Source organism: Hylobates moloch, unplaced genomic scaffold (assembly GCF_009828535.3).
Source record: "Hylobates moloch isolate HMO894 unplaced genomic scaffold, HMol_V3 SCAFFOLD_15, whole genome shotgun sequence".
In the NCBI taxonomy this organism is placed as follows: Eukaryota; Metazoa; Chordata; class Mammalia; order Primates; family Hylobatidae; genus Hylobates; species Hylobates moloch.
The window spans coordinates 38103392-38112627 of record NW_026652290.1 but is presented as its reverse complement, the minus strand read 5'-3'; the positions used below and the strand labels follow the sequence as shown (position 1 = coordinate 38112627).

The following is a 9236-nucleotide window of genomic DNA, read 5'->3' as shown; positions in this document are numbered from 1 at the left end:
TCCTGCTTTCTCCACGTGGCCGCAGCCCTGGCCCCCGGGAGCGCACAGTTCAGCCCCGGTTGCATCAGGACACTTCTTGCCTCTCCTGTGCACAGAGCTCTCCTGTGCCCAAGTTCGCCGGCTGTCTGGCTCTTTGTAACTCTCGATTTAGGAGTGTGTGTGTGTGTGTGTGTGTGTGTGTGTGTGTGTGTGTGTATGTGTGTGTGTGTGTTGGTTTGGTTTGTTTTTTGTTGTCGTTGTTGTTTTGAGACAGGGTCTCACTCTGGGGCCCAGGCCTGGGTGCAGTGGCTCGATCACAGCTCCCTGGAGCCTCGAACTCCTGGGCTCAAGCGTTGATTTAGTTCTTCGTAAGGCGCTGTGGAGTCTTCCCCCAGCGTATTTCCTATGGGGCTTGACAGCCGCCACCAAAACCCCAGAAGAAACTACCCCAGGAGGTGCAGGGTCTGGAGTTTGGGTTTGGGTGTTTGAGTGGTGGCTCTCTCCCACTTCCTCGCGTGGGAATGCGATGTCCCTTGAGCCCCACTCGGTGGCACATCCTCTCCATTTCTCCTCGCCTGCGACTGTGACAAGCCTGCGGCCGCACATTGTCAGCGATTGTGGGAAAGGGCCGCGAACCTTTCCGCCGCTCCAGGCCGCCCTAATGAGGGAACAATCGGGCTACACGGCGCTGGCGGCGGGGTCAGGCGCGGCGTCCCGCACAATGGGCGCGGCGCCCGAGCCCCTGACAGCGCCATAAATTGGCCGTGCAAAGCCGAGCGCTAGGTGGTCCCCCCTGGAGAAAAGAGCCGCCGCCGAAGGCGCGAAAAGGCGAGTCCGGGAGCCCGCCAGGGAGCGAGTGGCGCGTTTTCCAGATCACCTTGTTGGAACTTAGCGTAGCAGAGGTCAGACGAGAGGGACAATAGCAGGGTCCCTGGGTGAATTCCAGGAGGGAAGCTGAGCCCGGCTCGCAGGTCGAGCTGAATGAATGGGGTGGGAGCTGAAGTCGGGGAACCCAGGGGGCCCCAGAGTCAGAAGGTCGCGGGGTCTCAGAGCTGGAGCCCCAGGAAGCTCAGGCCAAGGCCCCCACCCTTGCCCCGGAGAGAAAGGAAAGGCCCCCGGCCTGAGGGAGAGATTTCTGCTGCTCTCAGTCGGTTTTTCCCTCACTTTGTTTCTTTCTTCTTTATCTTGTTTTTTCTTTTTTAATATATTTTAGTACAGATCTTGTCAGACGGGGACAAGATGAGAAAATCACTAGATGTGGGTGTTGTTTCTCATGGAAGACATACATATAATGCAAAGTACCTTTTGAAGTGTTTTTATTTTAAACCAGAACAGTTTTCTAAGGGGAAAAATGATTTTTTTTTCGATTTCAGAGAAATAAATGACATAAGGTTGCTCTTTCTGGTTTTTATTTAGCGTCAATATGCTCTTTTTTTTTTTTTTTAATTTCTCCAGGGAACAGACAGAGAAATAGAGGGAGAGGGAGGGCTGGAGAGAGAGGGACTCTTACATGAGGCTTTCAGTGAGCTTTTAACTGGAAAAAAAAATGTATGTTAAAAAGAGTTAGACAAAATAACACCGATAAATGTAGCCAGATATCTGGTTTTCATAGGGTGATTCAGGAGTTTCTGTTTATTGCAGGCTTGGAGCTGCCAAACTCCTTAGCCAGTCATGTTCTCCCCAGACTCATGAATTTCAATCAAATGAACCCGAAGAGTTGATTGCTAGACATGGTAACTATTTACCTCTGAAACTGTGCACGTGCTGAGGTTGAAGGAATTTCTCTTTTTCTTAATTATTTTGGAGGTCAGAATATGACCATGTAGAGGACAAAGAGTTGAACACAGGCCAGGTGATGAGCGTGGGGGTGATTTACAACTACCCTAAGCAAGAACACATTCTGCTGGGTGCTGAGCCTTTGAGGGCACCCCGAGCCCCATATCCTCTTTAAGATTTCCAAATCACATCGCACAATGACTCGCACAAGGCCCAAGCTATGCTGTTAAAAATGAGAAGAGCTGGGCGCGGGGGCTCACGCCTGTAATCCCAGCACTTTGGGAGGCCGAGGCAGGTGCATCATGAGGTCAGGAGTTCGAGACCAGCCTGGTCAGCATGGTGAAACCCCGTCTCTACTAAACATACAAAAATTAGCCAGGCATGGTGGTGCATGCCTATAGTACCAGCTACTTGGGAGGCTGAGGCAGGAGAATCACTTCAACCGAGGAGGCAGAGGTTGCAGTGAGCCAAGATTGCGCCACTGCACTCCAGCCTGGGCGATAGAGGGAGATTCCATCTCAAAAAAAAAAGAGAGAGAGAGAGAGAGAAGAAAGACAGTGTTTATAAAGCCTGCCTTCCTGGTCTACCCCACTGGGGCTGGACAGTTCGATTTCCACAGCTCCAAGGTACAAGGTGCAAGAGTTAATGTGGTTGATTGGTCCCTAGCCTCAGCGAGAAGTGAGCAGAGGGGACACAGGCCAGTGATGTTGCTTGTTCAACCTGATTCCCTCCACCGTCCCAGAGGCCGGGGAACCTCCACCCCCCGCCACCCCACAGGCTTCCTCCTTTGTTGGGTAGAGAGGAGGTAGCCACACACAAAAAACGGGGTGGTGGGTAGGTAGGGAAGAGGGAACTACAAATAATCCAAAGAGGTGGCTAGAAAGGCAGAGAGGACATGATATGAGAGAGAATTATATGCTTTCATATAAAAGGCATGAGCCACTTGACTTAGGGTAATCTGAAGGAGCTTTTGTTTGTTTGATTGATTTTCCTTTTTTATTATTCCCTGAAATCTGAAGCCTAGGGTTGCCTAAAAGATGGTGGGTTCTTCTAATCTCCAGTTTTTCCTGAGGTAGGAAGAACATCGTGGAATAAGGAGAAGGAGATATGAGTAGCCTCTCCAGGAAGAATGTGACTGAATATTCTTTATACAAAACCACAAAATTAGATAAATATGTATTTAAGTGTTATTCCTGAAAGCTGGAGAAAGAAATCTTACTTCTAAGGTAAGTCGGATTAAGTTTCTCTGTTAATCTGATTGTTTGAATACACGTGACTTGCTTCCTGAGGGTGGGTAAGAATTGATAACTTCTTGGAGCAGAGGGTTACTAAAAAACCATTTGGAGGCAAAAAGAACATGGTATATGTTCTAAATTAGGGTCCTAAGTTAAGTTGAACAACAATTCTGTTCATATCTTTCATGTTCTTTCCAAAGATCCCTATTAAAATTACATTTTTAAATAATTTACATAAAAGAGAAGCTTAAACTGTGTCTTTTAAAATGTAGGGAAACTATCCACAAACAGTATTCTAAATAGGACAAACACAAAATTTCTTTAAAATGGAAAATGGGGGCATGAGAGAAGGAGGAGATAGGAATTTCTAAGTTATAGCATGTTATTCTTTCTGAATACAGAATTGATTTTGACATCCACAAAATCAATATGGAAACATACACACAACATGCAAAGTTCCCAAACTCCCCCCAGAATCTTATCTTGAAAACAATACTAGTCCACACTTTAAGAAAACATTGCAAAGGATAATTCATTCTGTTCTTTGATTACTTAAAGCTGGAAAATCCTTTTCCACTAATAATCTGTTATTTCAACAGTTTAATTAGCATAGTTTTATATTATTTAACAGTTTTATAGTACCTGGAGTGGTTAAAAAACTTGTAGTGCCAAAATAAATTTAAAGGATCACTTGGAATTAATATCCCTACAGACTTTGCATTGTACACTGTTTAGTCACTCTCAACAATTACAAAGACTTTGAAATCACAGCACTTATTTGTGATACCATTAATATTTCTTCTTCACCTCTTATTATGTAAACATAAGTGAGTGTACAAAAGTACATAGTCTTCCTTTTCACTTGAGTGCATTTCCCATTCCCTAAGGGAAAAGATAAGATACACTTTTGGATTCTTCAATGATGCCATTCAATTGTTTTCCATGTAAAAATCTTCAGTGATTTCTCTGTTTCCCACCTATTTCCAAGTTGTTGGAATAGTACATTAAGTAAGGGAAGGAAAAAATAGAAGAAAAGATATTATTATTCTAACCTTGTATTATAAGCATGTCACATGTTCTTAAAGAATTGTTTAGCGAAGGAATAAGAAAATGTGATGCTTGGAAGAAAGAACACACTGCCGAGAGGCCTTGTTGCTGAGTGTGCTGAACAATAGACAACCTCTAAGGATGCTCGCCTGCAATTCTGGTTCTGCCATCAATTCACTGTATGCCTTTGGGTAAGTCACTTAACCTTTCTGGGTCTCAGTTTCCCCATGGGCAAAATGGTGGTTATTATAATAACCCTCTTACCAGTATTTTGCAAAGAACAATGATTACAAATGAATGCAAATCATCTTGTCTGTGTTAAGAATGACATACAAGTGCTAAGAAATAGCATAAGCTTGTAGTTCACAATACACTTTTCCAGAAACAACAGGTAGATGTTGCAAGCATAGAATGATAACAAGAATTAGGGACCACCAAGCCAATGACAACCAAGGGAATCCTTTAGAAAGAATTCTTGAGTCACTGGACAAAAATGGCCAAGTGGGAAAGGAGAATTAACTCTCATTTTTTAATTTAAATTATTATCAGAAGTAATGTTGGTGTAACAAACCATAACATATACTTAGTTTGAGTTAGTTTAAAATTCTTCTAGAAATATTGATTGAGCGTCACATGTTTTCTATGTGGAAAGCAAATACACAACTTAGAGAAGGTATTTCACGTAAAAAAAAACAGGATGTCTTGTTTAGGATTCATAATGCGTATCTTGTTCTGTAATGCAAGAAGATTTCACAGGCAGCTTTTTAAGAGAATGAAAGAACATGTAATCATTAACTAAAAATGTTCAGTAATGCTTTACTTTAGTTTGGACCCAAGTGGAGCAGTCTTTATTTGTACTGTATTTTTTAATAAAATTGAATACTTGACATGCAATAACCTATGCTTTTGCATCCACATTTACTTCTGAAGAATCAAAATTTTCAGGTTTAAAAACAAGTTATATCTAAAAGCATGCTCAAAGTCATATACAGTCATGTATTCTTTTTAATTAAATCTCAAAGATGAAAAAATGACAAATGAAGAGCATATAATACGACAGCAAAAGTTTAATAGCCTACACACAGACAGAATTATTGCAAATCAATAAGACAAACAAGTCAGTAGGAAAAGACAGTTGGAATGAACAAGCAATTAGAAAAAATAATAAATACAATGTCTAACTCACATAGGAAAAAGTATTTAATCTAAATAATAAACTAACATTAATAATCTGTGCTATACCTCAGGTGGTAGATGAATACATTGATACTTTCTGAAGAAACAACCAGAAGTAACTATCATACACTATAAAAAGTGCTGTGCCTTTATCCCAACCACTTCATTTCTTGGAATTTGTGGTTAAAAAAAATCATCATTATTATTATTACTGTACCCTAAGATTTAACTATAGGGATAAATATTACAGATCATTACATTGAGTAAATGGAAACAATTCTAAGTGTGCGACACTGGAGCAGTTGGTTAAATACACTATGATATATGTATACCATGCAATGTTATAAAGCTGATAGAAAAGATGCTGTGATGGAGAGGAATGAAATATCAGGCAGGATAGGGTAGCATATGCTGTAATATAACAAAAACACAAAAATGTTAGAGGCTTATAACAACCAAGATTTAGTGCTCATCATATTCCAGGTCCCTCTTGGCAGCAGGGAGCTCTGCTCCGCCTCCCCTCACTGTGTGACCCAACAATACAACAGCCACCAAATCAAACATGGCTGCACTGCAACAGAGTCAAACAGCGCTCCAGAGCTGCCCTCCCCAACCTAGTAGCCACTGGCGCATGTTGCTATTGAGTACTTGAAATGGGGCTTGGGTGAATTGAGATTGCTATAAGTGCTAAATATACACCTGATTGCCAAGACTTTGTCCAAATAACAATAGTAATTATAAAAGGATATAAAATAACCTCAATACTTTTATATTGATTTCATGTTGAAATTATATTTTAAATATCTTATGTTAAAGAAGATATACTGTTAAAATTAATTTCACCTGTTTCTTGTACATTTTTAATGTGTTACTAGAAACTTTAAAATTACACACCTGACTCAAATCTGTGGGAGTCACAGTGCTCTAGAGGGTCTTGCACTAGCAATTGAATGCTGCACCTCATTGGCTAGAATCAGTCACATGACCACACCCAATCTCAGGAAGGCCAGAAAATGCAATCCCACAATGCAGCTGGAAGACAGCTAATTGGAAATCAATGCTGAGACTTACCAAGAAATGCTATAGAAAGAGAAAGAGGCAGGGGGCCGGCAGGGGCCAGAACAAATTTTGGAAAGTATATTTAAGATCATCTGGGTTAAATACGTGTTACTTGACATCCAAAAATTTACTTGGATAGCCCTTGAGAATACCTCCAGGATCTAAGCAGTCAACCTCTAAAGCAACCATTAATAAAATGGAGTCATGAGACTGCCTTAGAACAGCTTGTGGAGAAAGAAATGTCTCGCATATCACAATAGCGTGGACAAAGAAGAAGATCAGCAACAATTTGGGCAAAATACATACACACACGCACATACACACACACACACACAAAGACAGACATTCGCTAACTTTGGTTTGCTATTGAGCTGCTTCTTATCTGGGCAATTCTACATAGTACACTCTAGGATACCAAGCAACTATTTGGGCAAAATACACACATACACATACAAACACACACACACACGCACACACACACATACACAGGCAGACATTCGCACACTTTGATTTGCTATTGAGCTGCTTCTTATCTGGGCTACTCTGTGTAGTACACTCCGTGGTGAGAAGCAACAGAGATTTATTGATTGATCAGTCAGTGAGTATTGTTCTCCTGAGAAAAGCTGAGAGGTCGGCAAATGTACGCAAATGTGCAGGTATGTCCCTAAGTATTGAAAACCCTGAAATACACACTCCAAAAACTACACCATCATTGTCACTGGACACCGGAATCCCATGTGATTTTAAATTCTTTTCCCTTATCTTTATTTTCAGATCGTCTACAAGACATGAATGATGTTCAGAACTACTTGTCATGCCCTTTGCTTGGGGCTGAAAACAAGATGCAGTCACACAGATTTCAATGGCGTGTGTACTCTAGAGGCAGGCTGCCTGGGATCAAAATGCTTGCAGTATAACCATTGACAGTTTCCATAACTTATCTCTTCCCAGGTTAATCAACCTGTAAAATGGGGTAATATCTGCTCCTCCCTCATAGGGTTGTGCGTAAAAATCTGATGAGATTATAGGTGTAAAACAGTGAGAACCCACAGAAACCTTTCCATAAATGCTACCTATTATTATTAAATTCTAGCTTTCTTTCAGTTTTCAAATTTAAAGTAAAGCCTAAAATCAGCTGAGATATACTCCAATCTCCAGCTAATGTTTGGAGAAGCATTAGTAGTATTCCCTTCATCTTTCCTCATCCGCTCCTTTTAAAGAACTCTAACTGGGAACATGCATTTATTTCCCTCATATCTGTACAAGCCATTGATTTGGAAATACAAAGACTTTCACATTTTTGCTGCTCTCTCTCCTGAATTAACACTCCACTTCTGAATTTAAGGCAGCAAAACTCCATTCAGTGTTTTAAGAGTGGGTAAAATATATAGAAATGAGAATAGCTTTGACAAGTTAACATCAATGTCAATGAGACTAGAGAAATAACATTCTGTATATGAGTGCTTTTCTTCTAAACCATCTTACCAACTTTCAAGTGATTAGACAATTTTGTTTCATTCCCTTCAAATTTACAAATTAATATTTTTAAGAGATGGAGTTAATAACCAGTTAAAAACTATAAAGGCTTCCTCAATTGAAGTTCGGAGCTTTGCCATCTAAAACTGACTTAGAGTTACAATAAAAATAGCAATATCATGCAATACTATATTTGTATTTCTCAGTTCAATTGCTTTTTATTTTCAAACAGTATGCAACTAAGACATGCCTGAGTGAAGTTTCCTAGGAGCCAAATAATTAATCCAACATTTATCTGAAATGCTGAACTAACTTGCATAATTCTTCAAATGAATATCACACCTTCAATGGGGATATACAAATTGTTTCAACCTGAGGCTTGAAAAGATGTGTCATAAAGCATTCGATTTATCAAGAACATGTTGTAATTTGTTGCATTTGGAATGTAGCTATCTAACTTCCCGAATATTTTAATAAAATACCTGTAAAATTACACAATCAAAACTATACCTCCACCGAGCAAAGTGACAGAGATGGTACTAACATTAACAAAAGGTAAGAGAATGGTAAATGATTCTAGCTGTTTCTCTACTCTCTGTATTCTTACAGTGAAATCAAGAGCTGAAAGAGATTCTAGGTTTAAAATTCAATTAAAGCAAACACTTTTGACAATTATTTTACTATTTGATGTAAAAAAATAGATTTTTTTGTCTAGTGCTTTAGTTCTTTGCCTCTTTTTAATTTTTTCTAAGTATGGTTTTATTTTAAAGTTCCACTGAGGCAATATACATATGCCAGGCAGAAAATGCAGATATTAAGGGATTTTATTCATAACAGGCTAAATTTGTCTCTTGTGAAAGATAAAAACACTTTAAAGTTGATGAGTCTATGATTTTAAGTAAAATCCTCATTCAAATGTGATTGCTTTATAGGTTTAACTCTGGTCAGAGTAATTTGTGTTCTTTCTATATATTACTCCAACTATAATAAAGCTGTTTATGCAAATGTGAAATTGTTGCTATTGCAGAATCTTTCCAACCATGTAAGGTTGTAATGTTAAATTCCCATTCACAATCAAAATTCCACATATTTACAACCTGCAAACATCCAAAATTCACACTTCAACATCTGTGTGGCTGCCAACTTCTACTGAAATCTATAGCATGCTTTTTTAGAAGTGGAGGAAAAAACAATAAAAAACCTGAGGTAAGTGCAAATCAATAATGATGCTAAATATTTACCAAATGTTTGTTATGAAATATATTTTATTAATTGATAACACTTAGAAACTGATTAGGGATGCAAAAGCCTTAAAAAGTTTGCAGAATTTTTATAGCAGACTGTGGCTCATGAATTTAAAGCATGCCAAAAACACACGACATGCACAATTCTCCAACAGAGCCTTTAAAGTTTTTTCATTTGCAATATTCAATTTCTCCAAATTCCTTTTATTATATTAACTTTGAAATTGTTCTGATAATGAATATT

At 39.3% G+C, this 9236-nt stretch overlaps 1 long non-coding RNA gene across 1 annotated transcript; it reads left to right on the top strand.

Moving 5' to 3' along the window:
* The first annotated feature begins 1637 nt into the window (after positions 1–1637).
* Positions 1638–7754, top strand: LOC131381391 (uncharacterized). The gene is made up of 4 exons (XR_009210130.1): positions 1638–1712; positions 2832–2981; positions 4076–4228; positions 7047–7754. It is a non-coding gene; the product is annotated as an uncharacterized LOC131381391 (long non-coding RNA).
* Positions 7755–9236: the final 1482 nt, after the last annotated feature.